We start from the raw sequence: 15,701 nt of genomic DNA, 5'->3' as shown, positions 1-15,701 counted from the left end.
GTAGTATAGCATGTTATCTCTCTCACACATTGCATTATTTAATCTCAAGAATTTCATGAAGAATTCTTAACATAGGTAATTCTTAAAGGAGAGCATATTGAGTCGCATTAGGGGCCTTGACTCAAAGCTCAGCTTGTCCTGGTGGAAGATCTAAGGCTTGAATCTGCCTCTCATTGGTGCTCTTTCCTCCCACTTCACAAGGCCTACTTTCAATGGCAGCTTCTACGAGCTGAACAATGGAGTCCCACTGTTCATAGAACCAAGGATCAAATGTAGTCGCTCAGTCTTATCTGACTCTTTGCCACCCCATGGACTGTAGCCTGCCAGGCCCCTCTGTCCATGGAATTCTCTAGGCAAGAGTACTGGAGTGAATTGCCATTTCCTTCTCCAGGGGATCTTCCCAACCCAAGAACTGACCCTGAGTCTGCCACATTGCAGGCAGTTTCTTTACCATCTGAGCCATAAGGGAAGCCCCCACTGTTCATACACACATGCAGATGGTAACCAAAAAGTCCCACCGATCATACTTTTGAAGCTAAGCTTCGCATCTGTTGTTTGGAGATGACTTTTCAAAGAAGCATCATTTACTGTATTCTCTATAAGACAGAGTTTAATTAATGCTTTTTGGAGGGAGTTTCTAGTTAGAGATTATTAATTTTACCCAGGTATAAAAGGTGGAGATAAAGTAAATATTAGAAAAAGAAGTATACTTTTCACTGTCATAAAACACCTTGTTAATCTTTTTATTATTTACTTTAGCTGCTCACAACTACATATAATGGCCCATAGAACCAGAACAGAACGGGACCAGAACCTGAGTGGGCTATGGGTAAGCTCAGTATATACTGCTGACTAGGAGTGTAAGGAAAGTGAAAGTGAAGTTGCTCAGTCGTGTCTGACTCTTTGTGACCCCAAGGACTGTAGCCTATCGGGCTCCTCTGTCCATGGGATATTCCAGGCGAGAGTGCTGGAGTGGATTGCCATTTGCTTCTCCAGGGGATCTTCCCAACCTAGGAATTGAACCTGGGTCTTCTGCATTGCAGGCAGATGCTTTACTGTCTGAGCCACCAGGGAAACCTTACAGGTAGTGTAAGGAAGTGGAGGCCTGTTCATTCTCAACCACTTTTGAAACAAAAAGTTGCTTCTTCAGACTGTGTCTCAAAAACGTTTTATTTTTTTTTTATTTTTTATTTTTTTTAAATTTTAAAATCTTTAATTCTTACATGTGTTCCCAAACATGAACCCCCCTCCCACCTCCCTCCCCATAACATCTCAGTGGGTCATCCCCATGCACCAACCCCAAGCATGCTGTATCCTGCGTCAGACATAGACTGGCGATTCAATTTTTACATGATAGTATACATGGTAGAATGCCATTCTCCAAAATCATCCCACCCTCTCCCTCTCCCTCTGAGTCCAAAAGTCCGTTATACACAGCTGTGTCTTTTTTCCTGTCTTGCATACAGGGTCGTCATTGCCATCTTTCTAAATTCCATATGATATATGTGTTAGTATACTGTATTGGTGTTTTTCTTTCTGGCTTACTTCACTCTGTATAATCGGCTCCAGTTTCATCCATCTCATCAGAACTGATTCAAATGAATTCTTTTTAATGGCTGAGTAATACTGCATTGTGTATATGTACCACTGCTTTCTTATCCATTCATCTGCTGATGGACATCTAGGTTGTTTCCATGTCCTGGCTATTATAAACAGTGCTGCGATGAACATTGGGGTACATGTGTCTCTTTCAATTCTGGTTTCCTCGTGTGTATGCCCAGCAGTGGGATTGCTGGGTCATAAGGTAGTTCTATTTGCAATTTTTTAAGGAATCTCCACACTGTTCTCCATAGTGGCTGTACTAGTTTGCATTCCCACCAACAGTGTAGGAGGGTTCCCTTTTCTCCACACCCTCTCCAGCATTTATTGCTTGCAGATTTTTGGATCGCAGCCATTCTGACTGGTGTGAAGTGGTATAAAGATGGCGGAGGAATAGGACGGGAAGACCACTTTCTCCCTCACAAATTCCTCAAGAGAACATTTCAACGCTGAGCAAACTCCACAAAACAACTTCTGTAGGCTGGCAGAGGACATCAGGCAACCAGAAAAGCAGACCATTGTCTTCAAAAACAGGTAGGAAAAAATATAAAAGACGAAAAAGGAGACAAAGGAGGTGGGGAGGGAGCTCCGTCCCGGGAAGGGAATTTTAAGAAGAGAGGTTTCCAAACACCAGGAAACACTCTCCCTGCCGAGTCTGTGGCGAGTCTTGGAAACACAGAGGGCAACATAACAGGAAGGAAAAATAAAGAAATAATTAAAACCAAGAGATTACAAGCCCAACAGTAACTCCCCCAGCGGAAAAGCAGCACAGACGCCTGCATCCGCCATTGGGAAGTGGGGGCAGGGCAGGGACGCGCGGGAGGCACGGGCTGCAGTGCTTTGTAAGAATCGGGCAGGAACGCCCCACGCGCAACCAGAACGATCTAACTTGGGCTAGCAAACCAGCCTGTGGGATAGCTACCGCACGAAAAGCTCGAACATAAGACACCGCCAGGACCGAGCACAGAACGAAGGACGGAACGGAAAAGCCGGCTGCAGACCATCCCCCGCCGGGGATAGGCAGCCAGAGCCGTAAGGACTGGAAAGGGGCAATTGCAGACCCGGAGAGACTTTACCTACCTAACTGCAAGCAGGCTTCTTTGCTAAGACTTCTGGGGGTGCTGGACAGTCACAATCTGCCTCACGGGGGCCGCCAGCGGTCCACCCAGAAAGCTGAGCAGCAGCGGCAGAAAAGGTGACAAACCGCGGCGATCGCGCTCGCCAAACTCCTGAGCTACTCGGACCTGGGAAGGGCACAAAGCGCAGTCCCAGCCGAATCTGTGCCTCTGAGGGCTGCCTGAGCGCCGAACCTGAGCGGCTTGGACCGGGGAAGTACACGCAGCCTAGGGCCGGCCCCAGCTGTAGCTCTTGACAGTCCTCTGATGTTCCCCTCCTAACCTTGTTGAGAAAGTTAAGGAAGTGCAGTTTATTTAAAATGTTGTGTTTAATTTCTGTTATATAGCAAACTGACTCAGATACATATATATATGCATATATATATGTTCATCTTAATATTCTTTCCCATTTGATTTATCTCAGATACTGAGAATAGTTCCCTGTGCTATCCTATAGGACCGTATTGTTTATCCATTTATTTATATATACTTTTCATCTGTTAACCCAAAGTCCCAGTCCTTCCCTCCCCTACCTCTCCTCTCCGTTGACAACCACAAGTCTGTACTCTGTATCTAAGTTGATTTTGGTTATTAGATATGTGAATTTGTGTCATATTTTAGATTCCACGTATAAGTGAGAGTATATGATATTTGTCTTTCTCTTTCTGACTTCACTTATAATCTGGGTCCATCCATGTTGCTGCAGATGGCATTATTGCATTCTTTTTTATGGCTGAGTAGTCTTCCGTTGTATACACACCACATCTTTATCCATTTATCTGTCAATGGACCTTTAGGTAGTTTCCATGTTTGGCTCCTGTAAACAGAGCTATCCGTGGATGTTCAGGCTGTCTCCATGTCTTTGCTGTTGTGAATAAAGATGCTGTGAACACAGAGGTGCAGGCATCTTCTTGAATTATAGTTGTGTCTGGGTTTATGCCCAGGAGTGGGATTGCTGGATCATACGGTAACTCTATTTTTAGTTTTTTGTGGAACTTCTATACTGTTTTCCATAGTGACTGCACAAATGTATATTTCCACCAACAATGTAAGCGAGTTCCCTTTTTTTCACATGCTCTCCAGCATTTATTGTTTGTGGTCTTTTGTATGATGGTCATTCTGACTAGTATGAGGTGATACCTTGTTTTAGTTTTGATTTGCATCTCTGTAATAATTAGCGCTGATGAGCATCTTTTCATGTGTCTGTTAGCCATATGTTTGTCTTCTCTGGAAAAATGTCTATTAAGGTCTTCTGCCCACTTTTCAATTGGATTGGTTGTTTATTTGTTACTGAATTGTAGAAGCAATCTGTTTATTTTGGAAGCTAAGCCCTTGTTGGTTGTATCATTTGCAAATGTTTTCTACCAGTCTATAGGATTAGACCTGAGTTTTGAATCATGACTCTGCCATGTATTATATATGTCATATGGGACAAAGCTTTCTCAGTGTCATCTTCAACGTCCATACAAACAACAGGATCAAAATTCTATCATGTATACTATCATGTAAGAATTGAATCGCCAGTCTATGTCTGACGCAGGATACAGCATGCTTGGGGCTGGTGCATGGGGATGACCCACAGAGATGTTATGGGGAGGGAGGTGGGAGGGGGTTTCATGTTTGGGAACACATGTAAGAATTAAAGATTTTAAAATTTAATAAAAAAAAAATAATAATAATCCTTCCCTTCCAAAATTGTGTGGACCTTGGCAAGTTTGCTCAAAATAGGCACTCAAAAATGAAAGAAAATATTTCTAAGTAAGTTGGGTCACCCAACCAGAGGCAAAATTTGTCACCTTTAAATGAATTTTCTTATTAGGTCATGTTATCTTAATAACCTATGGGAAATGTTAAAAGACTAGAATTTGTCGGAACAAACACATTTTTGCATGCTTCTGGGAAAGTAAGTCAGATAAATAAATGAACCATTTGATTTGACACTTCAGCTCTGAAATGGGGCAGAAGAGAGTTTAAAAAGTTTTTTGGACTTAGAATCAATGCTTTGAAAGGCACTTAACCAACTGTAAATACATAAACCCCTTTTGGGAGGGCAAGCTGGTCGTATCTTCAGAAGCCTTAGAAATACCATAAACTTTGAGTAGTAAGTCTATTCCAAGAAATCCATCCCAGAGAAACCAACAATCAGAGATACTCAGTCAAAAACTTACATATAATACTGTTTATAATTTTTTTTAATACTAATGAAAAATTGGATGCAATTTAAGTGTCTAACAATAGGAGATTAGTTAAATATGTGGTATTTTTTCTTTAAAATAATCTATTATGAAGCCATTAAAATGTATTTTCAAGTAATGTTTGATGACATAGAAAATGCTCAAATATAAATTTAAGTGAAAAAGGAGAATATAAAGCTAAATTTACAATGTGATGCCAATTTTGTAAAATTGAATATTTAACATAATTATTTTTATTCAACTTAAAAGGAATCAACCAAAATATTGTCACAGCATAAACAGTTAAGACAAATGAATTTCAAATTTAAAATACCATTCCATCTCTTTTCTCTATATCTGTCTTCAGCTCGGGTTAATAATCATGAGCATAGTATGACACAGGCCATATTTTCGTTCATGTTTTGTTTTCCTCCAAATTCTGACATAAGAATATATAACATTTATTGACAAAAAAATCATATGTTTCCTTTAGATTTAACTACAGAGGGACTGCAGTTTAAGACATTGCCTTTTCTTTTGCACCACTGCCTTTATAAAATGTGGGCCCTTTTTGGCAAATGTTTGGATGAGCGCACCACATGCGTTAGCTTTGTACATTGTCTGAATTATCCAAAAGGAAAGAGAATGTTGTAATGAAATTTGCATATCTAACCAGTTAGTTAAGGGAATTTAATGGGCATCCATTTTCAAGGAGATTGCAGAAAACCTACCAGGACATAACAAAAGTAAGTGAAGACGCAGTAATTAGATGTTTTTAGTCATCCTCAGGAAAAAAAAAAGTATTTGCAGGTGGCCTCTACTCAAAGCCAGCCCTGCCAAATGTTGTGGAATCCTATCTCAGGCAAAAGGAAATCAAGAGAGAGTTGTAGGAAAAATCTGGACACATTGCTTCCCTGAACTCTGTAACACATTAGGGCCCAAGCAGTAATCCTTCGGGACCCTTCCAGTCAATTATTAAAGAGAATAAATAGACATCATTCATTCCTCTAGACTTGTACCCTCTACTGATAAAGAAATTGTGGGCTGCTTTTATCAATGAGAGAACTGTGCACTTGGACCAGCAATTCCTGCCAGGACCATGGCTATTTCTAATAGAGAAGTACCAAGAAGCACTATGCCTGAAAGAGACTTGACATTTTCTTCAGCACGTGTGAGATACCCACTAGGTGCTCCTAGATAAAATGTGGAGAGAGGTCATCTGTATGCAGTTGGAGTTTCTGAGTGAAAACGAGAGAGACAGCCAGAGAAATAAAATATATTTTGGTCCTATTTCCGTGGAAGCTATTTATTTTCAGATCAAAAGCTCAAGTTGTTTACCAAATCAAGATTTTCACACTCTTCCACCTGTGGGGGCAGTGAGCTAGATCAAAGTCCTCAGGACTGATCCAGAGTAAAACTGATGCTGAATTGGATTTATGAGGAATGTTGCAGTGAATAAAATGGAAATGGAACACCAGAGTATTAGTCCCAATATTGTACAGAATTGTAAGAATGGGTGGTATGTTTCAACATACTCACAAATATATACTGCTGATTTCTGTTGTTCTAAAGTATTTGCTATAATATCTGATTAACTCAATATACCATTAAGGTTCATATGACCCAGTTTTCGTTTATTAATTATTTTGGAATAACTCTATTTGCAAGTATTCATATTTCTTGACTTTTATTCTTTCTTTCTCTTTATTCCAAAAAATAAAGAGAAAGATACACCTATTTTTATGAAACTAGAATAAAGCTCTGTTTTGTAATAATCATTTGAATCCATTGGAACCTTTAACATATTTGAGATACGAGTTCTTAGTGATTTCATCTTTCTCTGTTTCTTGAAACATTTGCTATTTAATCATCCTAGGAATTATTTTCTCATTCAGTTCAGTTCAGTTCAGTCGCTCAGTCGTGTCCGACTCTTTGCGACCCCATGAATCGCAGCACGCCAGGCCTCCCTGTCCATCACCAACTCCCGGAGTTCACTCAGACTCACGTCCATCGAGTCCGTGATGCCATCCAGCCATCTCGTCCTCAGTCGTCCCCTTCTTCTCCTGCCCCCAGTCTCTCCCAGCATCAGAGTCTTTTCCAATGAGTCAACTTACTTATCAATTATTCCCAGATATACTTTAAAAAAATTATAAACAAACACAAGAGTAATTAAGGAACCTAGAAGGATAGTAAATTATTAAAATAAACTATCACTACTGTTTCATGCTTCAGGTTCTCTTTTTGAGAAGATATAAAAGGGGACTGGAGACATCATCTTTGTACTCCACTCTTTTGTGGAATGTAACTTTGGACTCATAATTTCTCATACTCTGTCCATAATGGCAAATTGAAGAAAACTGTAAGAGGAAGATATTTCACAACTGCGAGATGATTCAGAATCCTAATGCAGACAGATTAGGAACATTCTATAATCTGACAGTGAAATTCATTTCATAAGCAAAAATTTCAGACATTCAGATTATGATGTCCTGGATAAATTTTCTCAAATTCAAAAATCAATAATGATCCAAAATAAAATTTTAAGGATGAAAAAGATATTTGGTTTCCTCATAGTTAACTGTTAACACAGAAAGCACATTACCATCTATATTTGTGAGAAAAACAAGACCATTCCATTTTATTTAAAAGATGTGTGACACCCTTCTTTCACCTGTTATGATATCTCTGCACCAAACTTACCTGATACAGTTTGTAATCAGCAAATGCTGAAGACAGATGTGTAAGAAAAGGTGATTGGGGGAGAAAGTCATGAGGAAATTTAAAAACTCATTGATCATTCTAAATTGTGTTTATAGATGTAAAACTGAAAATGGTCTTAAGTATAGAGCAAAGAAGATACAACCAAAATTATATCATCCAAGAGACTGAAAAATTGCTTTTAAGTGTTGCATTTTGATGATGCAAATTCAGTAAGAACCAGGATTAATGATAAGCTAGAACCTATTCAATATGTATTTGAAATACAGAATATGTACTACAGAATGGATACATCCCAGGTTCATGCCTGACTGCTGATGGGCAGTTAGTTGCATTTAAAAGATATTTTCCATTTTAGGCATATATAACATTAAAATCATGAAAGTATAAATTATAAATCTGCGTTTACTATATTCAGATTTTCATTAAAATTTCTAAATGATTTTCACTATCTACTTTTACTGATTTTATCTTTTGGTAAATAAAATATTACACAAATATAAATTAGTAAAGAGAGTACATTGGGTCCAGATGTTAAATGGCACTGGCTATTTTTCCTGGCATATGAGAGCAAGGCTTTAGCATGTGGACTAGAAGTAGTTAGGTTCTTGAACTGGACCCAGGTGTGATGTTGAAGCAGGAATATTTTGTGGCACAGTTCTGGGAGTTAGTTTAAAACAAGGCACATGTGGTAAAAATAAATTTTGGGACCAAAAGTACAATTAAATAAAAAGTGCTAATGTCTTCAGACAAACACAGCAGTAGATTTCTTAGCCAATCCTCCTCTGTCCTCCTCTGCTTCCCTTTCTTTTTGCTTCTATCTTCTCCTTCTTTTCCCTCCCAGTCTCTTCCTCCCCCTTCTCTTGTGAGTCTGGGTTAATTTAGGAACTGCTGAAAGAACATCTAAATGGCTGTCCTTACTTTATTCTAATTATGGATCATGAGAAAAAAGTGTTGGCTGTCTTTCAAGGAAAGCCAATCCACTGAACTCTTCCAGTTTTTTTTTTTTTTTTTTCTTTTCTCCCAAACCCAAGGGATTTACATGCTCTCAGAGAAAAGATTCTAAATAAGGAATAATGATCTTAATCTCAACTAGTATGGTTTGTAGGACAGCCTTTTCATAATCTCGATTGCTGCAAATGAATGATTTAGTCTGTATATTTATTGAGCAGCTACTATATGCCAGACACTGGGAATAATTTTTAAAAAAGACATAATCCTGTCTCTCAAAGAGAAATGCGTTCAAACAGTAAACAATTGCCATAATTTGAGGGCAAAGCCAGCCAGGTGTGCTGCAGTCCACGGGATCTCAAAGAGACAGAGACAACCAAGCAACTGAACAACAACAGGAAAAGCAAGCAAAGAGAGGAGCAAAGAGAAAATCAAAGACGAGTTTACTTTCCCAGAAGCCTGTTGAAGAAATACAAACAAAACGCATCCTGAGTTTAAGCTTTAATTTCACAGCTTTCCCTATCTGATTTGCTTATTTTATAAGTAAGCCAACAAGATTTGTGTACTCAGTGACAACACACTGTCTCACAGAACTAACATAGATTTTATTTTCCTAAGAATTTTTACCCTTCCCTTTGTTTCAAGGTGTATGGAAAAGAAGAGTCCCTTTGGTAAGCCAGCCCAGTGAGAACGATGCCTTATCTTTGGACTAACCTTTTGCCCAAATAAACTAATGTTTCTTGCCAGTGGCCTAAATCTCTGTCTAAAAGGTCCATAATGTCATAAAATGGATTTTTTTTTTTTTTTTTTGCTCAGCTCACCCACCAGGGTAGTAAAAAATAAAATAAAATTTATATCCAAATACACACAATAAATTTCCATTGCTCTAGGGGCAAAATAAAAGCACTTCCATTTCCTTTTTATTCTGGATCACAGACCTGACTGTTTCTTTTACCCCCTCTCAAATGAACTTCCAACCTTCAAGGTCATTTTCTTTTTAAAAGTTATCCTAGTAACATCTAGAATAGCTCTCTCTGGGAATACCTTTTTATTTTCCCCCTCTCACTTAATTTGCCTCTTATGCACCTTTCTCTCAGGTCCCATATTTTCAGTAATGCTGATTGGGCAACTTTTTACTTTTTGCTTGAGTTTGAAAAGCACATCAACAGGCACATAAATGTGTTTTGGATCTCATCCATGTAGAAATATTACTGGTAACTTGATGAATCTGTAAGTAATTTTACAAAAGTGTTTAGTGAGTTTTGCCAAGGACGTCTGACCCCCGGCGTTGCTCCACTGATGTAAGTTTTTGAGTGCTTGGCCTGTTGTGATCAGTACCAGCTGTTCATGCTTCAGTTGTACACATCAGATGTTAAGTGAAGGAGAAAAGACAGCATATTCTGACTTAGGCTTGAAAGTTTGTGAGCTAGGACAGAAATAAGACTGCAGTTGAAAGCGAAGCTTGTCTTTCATGCTTCATGTTAGGTTCAGTTGTACCTTCAGATCAGTTCAGTTCAGTTCAGTCGCTCAGTCGTGTCTGACTCTTTGCAGCCCCATGAATTGCAGCGCGCCAGGCCTCGCTGTCCATCACCATCTCCCAGAGTTCACCCAAACTCTTGTCCATCCAGTCGGTGATGCCATCCAGCCATCTTATCCACTGTTATCCCCTTCTCCTCCTGCCTGCAATCCCTCCCAGTATCAGAGTCAGTTCTTCGCATGAGGTGGCCAAAGTATTGGAGTTTCAGCTTTAGCATCAGTCCTTCCAATGAACACCCAGGGCTGATCTCCTTTAGGATGGACTGGTTGGTTCTCCTTGCAATCCAAGGGACTCTCAGTTGTACCTTCAGTTCAGTTCAGTCGCTCAGTCGTGTCCATCTGTTTGCGACCCCATGAATCGCAGCATGCCAGGCCTCCCTGTCCATCACCAACTCCCGGAGTTCACTCAGACTCACGTCCATCAAGTCAGTGGTGCCATCCAGCCATCTCATCATCCTCTGCCGTCCCCTTCTCCTCCTGCCTCCAATCCCTCCCAGCATCAGAGTCTTTTCCAATGAGTCTTAGCATAATTAAAAATCTCTCTCAATCAGATGCTGCATAGAGCAGATAGAGTATCTCTAACAAAGAATAAAGATTCATTAAAATAGTTTTGTTTGATAAAGATTTAAAAAACTGTTTGACTTTTTGTACAGACTTCTTCACAGACTTCCAAGGAAGAAAATAAAAACAATAAAATATTGATAATGTATTGTGATTTCCTTAGAGAGCAGTAAGAAATCTATTTCAGGACACATTTCAGTAGGAGTTAAAATTATTTAGGTTTTTAAATTTTTTGCTTTGAAAGACCATGAGGTTAGTGAAAGCATGGGATATTTTAAGTATATTTACATCCAGCCTAAATGCCAACACAGAGATGCCCCTTTAGTTCAGTTCAGTTCAGTCACTCAGTCGTGTCCGACTCTTTGTGACCCCATGAATTTATAAAAGTGGAAGTACGTATTCTTCCACTTTTAAATACTTTCTTCCACTTTTACATACATTTCTTCCACTATTACATACATTATTCCACAAATACATACATAATGGAATGTATGTATTTCATTACATCTAAACACATACTGCCTAGGGCGTGGCTCCCAGTATCATAACATACGTTTAAGGTTTAGGGCCAGGCATAGTTGTTAAAAACTAGTATTGAGAGAGTGTTAGTTAAAGCTTTGGAGTAGAATGTCCATCAGACCAAACAAAACAGTAGCCCTATTGACAGTAACCAAAAAGTGGAAATGACCCAAATGATGAACCTCACTGATTAATGGAGAAGTAAACAGTGGTATATCCATACAATGGGAAAGTATTCAGCCACTAAAGGGAATGAAGTGATACTTGCTACAGTGTGGATGAATTTTACAAATTGTTGTTGTTGTTGTTCAGTCGCTATGTCCTACCTAACAAACTGCAGAATGCCAGGCTTCCCTGTCTTTCACTATCTTTCAGAGTTTGCTCAAACTCATGTCCATTGAGTTGGTGATACTATCTAACCCTCTCATTCTCTGCTGTCCCCTATTTTTTCCTTCCGTCTTTTGGAGAATCAGGGTTTTTTCCAATGAGTCAACGCTTGGCATCAGGTGGCCAAGGTATTGGAGCTTCAGCTTCAGTATCAGTCCTTCTAGTGAGTATGTATTCAAGGGTGATTTCCTTTAGGACTAACTGGTTTGATCTCCTTGCTGTCCGAAGTAAAAGTGAAAGTCACTCAGTTGTATCTGACTTTATAGTCCATGGGATTCTCTGGTCACAGAATACTGGAGTGGGTAGCCATTCCCTTCTCCAAGGGATCTTCCCAACCCTGGGATCGAACTGAGATCTCCCACATTGCAGGTGGATTCTTTACCTACTGAACCACCAGGGAAGCCTTGCTTGCTGTCCAAGGGACTCTCGGGAGTCTTCTCTGGCACCACTATCCAAAAGCATCAGTTCTTCCTTGCTCAGCCTTCTTTATGGTCTGACTCTCACATCTGAACATCACTACTTGAAAAACCATTTTTCTGACTATGCAAACAATGTCGGCCATGTGATATCTCTGCTTTTTAATATGCTGTCTAGATTTGTCGTAGTTTTCCTTCAAAGGATCAATTGTCTTAATTTCATGGCCACAGTCACCATCTGCAGTGGTTTTCAAGCCCAAGAAAATAAAATCTGTCACTGTTTCCACTTTTCCCTCTTCTATTTGCCAAGAATTGATAGGACTGGAAGCCATGATCTTAGTTTTTTGAATGTTGACTTTTAAGCAAGTTTTATCACTCACCTCTTTCACCCTCAAGAAAAGGTTCTCTAGTTTATCTTCACCTCCTGCCATTAGAGTGGTATTATCTGCATATCTGATGTTGTTCATATTTCTTCCAGCAGTCTTGATTCCAGCTTGTGATTCACCCAGCCCAGCATTTTACATGATGTACTCTGCGTAGAAGTTAAATAACCAGGGTGGCAACAACCCAGTCTGTTGTTCCGTGTACAGTTCTAACTGTTGCTGCTTGACCTATATACAGGTTTCTCAAGGGACAGGTAAGATGGTCTGGTATTCACATCTCTGTAAGAGTTTTCCACGGTTTTTTGTGATCCACACAGTCAAAAGATTTAGCATAGTTGGTGAAACAGAAGTAGATGTTTTTCTGGAATTCTCTTGCTTTTTCTAAGATTAGTGAATGTTGGCAATTTGATCTCTGCTTCCTCTGCCTGTTATAAACCCAGTTTGTACATCTGAAACTTCTAGGTTCACATACTGCTGACGCCTAGCTTGAAGGATTTTGAGCATAACCTTGTTAGCAGGTGAAGTGAGTGCAATTGTACAGTAGTTTGAACATTGTTTGGCACTACCCTTCTTTGAAATTGGAATGAAAACTGACCTTGTCTAGTCTTGTGGCCACTGATGAGTTTTCCAAATTTGCTGACATATGGAGTATAGCACTTTAACAGAATCATCCTTTAGAATGTAAATAGTTCGGCTGAAATTCCATCACCTCCTCTGTGTTTATAGTAACGCCTCCTGGGGCCCACTTGAATTCACACTCCAAAATTTCTGACTCTAGGTGAGTGATCACACCATTGTGGTTATCTGGGTCATTAAGACCTTTTTGTATACTTCGTCTATGTATTCTTCAGTTCAGTTGCTCAGTTGTGTCTGACTCTTTGCAGACTGCAGAACACCAGGCCTCCCTGTCCATCACCAAGTCCCAGAGCTTACTCAAACTCAGGTCCATTGAGTCAGTGATACCATCCAGCCATCTCATCTTCTATCGTCCCCTTGTCCTCCCAGCCATCTCATCTTCTATCGTCCCCTTGTCCTCCCAGCCATCTCATCTTCTATCATCCCCTTGTCCTCCCAGCCATCTCATCTTCTATCGTCCCCTTGTCCTCCCAGCCATCTCATCTTCTATCGTCCCCTTGTACTCAATCTTTCCCAGCATCAGAGTCTTCTCCAATGAGTCAGTTCTTCCCATCAGGTGGCCAAAGTACGGGAGTTTCAGCTTCAGCATCAGTCTTTTCAATGAATGTTCAGGACTGATTTCCTTTAGGAAGAACTGGTTGGATCTCCTTGCAGTCCAAGGGACTCTCAAGAGTCTTCTCCAGCAACATAGCTCAAAAGCATAAGTTCTTTGGGGCTCAGCTTTCTTGCAACCTCTTAATATTCTCTTCTGCTTCTCTTAGGTCCTTATTGTTCCTGTTCTTTACTGTGCCCGTCCTTGCATGAAATGTTCCCTTGATAGCTCCAGTTTTCTTGAAAAGATCTCTAGTCTTTCCCATTCTGTTATTTTTGTTTTCTTCTACTTCTTTGCATTGTTCATTTAAGAAGGGCTTTTTATTTCTCCTTGCTTTTCTCTGGAACTGTATTCAGTTGGATATATTTTTTCCCTTTCTCCTTTGCCTTTCACTTCTCTTCTTTTCTCAGCCATTTGTAAAGGCTCCTCAGACAACCACTTTACCTTCTTGTAATTCTTTTTCTTTGGGATGGTTTTGCTCACCACCTCCTGTACAGTGTTATGAACCTCCGTCCATAGTTCTTCAGGCACTCTGTCTACCAGATATAATCCCTTGAATCTATTCATCACCTTCACTGTATAATCATAAATGATTAGATTAGGTCATACATGAGTGACCTAGTGGTTTCTTGTACTTTCTTCAATTTAAGCATGATTTTTGCAATAAGGAGCTCGTGACCTGAGCTAAGTGAAAGAAACAGGAAATAAAAGATCACATATGGGAAGATTTCATATATTTGAGATGTGCAAAATAGATAATTCCACATAGACAGAAAATGGAATGAAGAGTGACTCTCGATGGGAATAGTATCTCTTTTTTTAGTCCCTAAGTTGTGTTGACTCTTTCATGATCCCATGGACTGTATGTAGCCCTCAGGGTCCTCTGTATATGGGATTTCCCAGGTAAAAATACTGGTGTGGGTTTCCATTTCCTTCTCTAGGGGATCTTCCCAACCATGACTCTTACATTGGCAGACATGTTATTTGCTACTGAGTCACCCAAGAAAGCCCCATTTGTTGGGAGACGATGAAAATGTGCTGGAACTAGATGGTGCTAACTGTTCAACTTTATAAATAAAGACCACTGAGTTAGATACTCATAAAGGGTAAATTTTAAGTGATGTGAATGATGTCTCAATTTCAAAAATTGTGAGTAAGGGAAAGCAAGCCAGCCTGTAATTTTGAGAGATGATATACATCTATTTCCTTTTTATGTGCTCTCTATTCTATCCCTCTGAAACTGTATATTAGAAAGTGTCATGGTATTATCCAGGTCTATTAACATTTCTTTCACATTTTCCTTTTCTTTATCCTTCTCTGCTACATTCTAGGTAGCCTTAGAAAAACGAATTTCCAGCTTATAAATTTTATTTTTTAAGTATGTCTTTTTTCTTGCTAGTCTATGTACTGAGATTTACCTTTTAACAATTATGGTTTTTCTCTTTTACCTGTTCTATTTTCTCTTTTAGATATTATATTTTCAATTTGTCTGGTCAGTTTTTCTGTCTTTTGTTTTTTCAGTCATTTATTCAGTTCCTTCTTTTATTTCCTCAACAACAATAAACAAAATTTTCATGATCTCTATCTGATAATTACAGTATCTTCAAACTTTGTGAGTCTAATTCTTCAGTTTATTGCTTCTATCAACTCTCACTCATGGTACCTTTTTTCCCCGAGTATGTTCTTTGTGTATGTGTGTGTAGTAGAAGGTGGGAGATATTTTCTTTAGCATGTATGGTAAACTATGGGGGGTGATTTTAAACATTAATCCATTTCCAGAAAAGATTTGGTGTTGCTTCAGTTGTGTGCCTGAATAAACAAGCAATCCAAAACTTTAAAATTAAAAACCAGTTTGAATATATTCAGAAGGCCCCAATGGCATCAGTTGTAACGTGAAACCTGTGCAAGAGCTAAATATGGCTGCAAACACTCAGAGACGATTTTTTCATTTCTTTAAAAAAGATTGTTTCTAGGAAGCCACCTGAAAGTTATTTTTTTCTTCCATGTTTCTCCTTTTTAAGATAATTTTTATTTTAGTGTAGAAAGAGGGGTCTCCTTTTAAAGATTCTGGCTTTATCTGGGGTTCCCTGATGGCTCACCAGGTAAAGAATCAT

The 15,701-nt window shown here is 39.3% G+C and overlaps 1 protein-coding gene across 2 annotated transcripts in view; it reads left to right on the top strand.

The window, feature by feature from the left end:
* Window positions 1-1,989: 1,989 nt before the first annotated feature.
* Window positions 1,990-15,701, top strand: part of LOC138072392 (lysozyme C, kidney isozyme) — a 55,604-nt gene continuing 41,892 nt past the window's right edge. For both annotated transcript variants that reach the window (XM_068963494.1, XM_068963493.1), the window contains exon 1: window positions 1,990-2,133. The gene's annotated coding sequence lies outside the window, so the exon portion shown is untranslated. The remainder of the gene's footprint in view (window positions 2,134-15,701) is intronic.

The sequence above is a fragment of the Capricornis sumatraensis genome, unplaced genomic scaffold (assembly GCF_032405125.1).
Source record: "Capricornis sumatraensis isolate serow.1 unplaced genomic scaffold, serow.2 scaffold15, whole genome shotgun sequence".
Lineage (NCBI taxonomy): Eukaryota > Metazoa > Chordata > Mammalia > Artiodactyla > Bovidae > Capricornis > Capricornis sumatraensis.
Note: the sequence above shows the minus strand (reverse complement) of the source record. Positions and strands in the feature narration are given on the sequence as shown.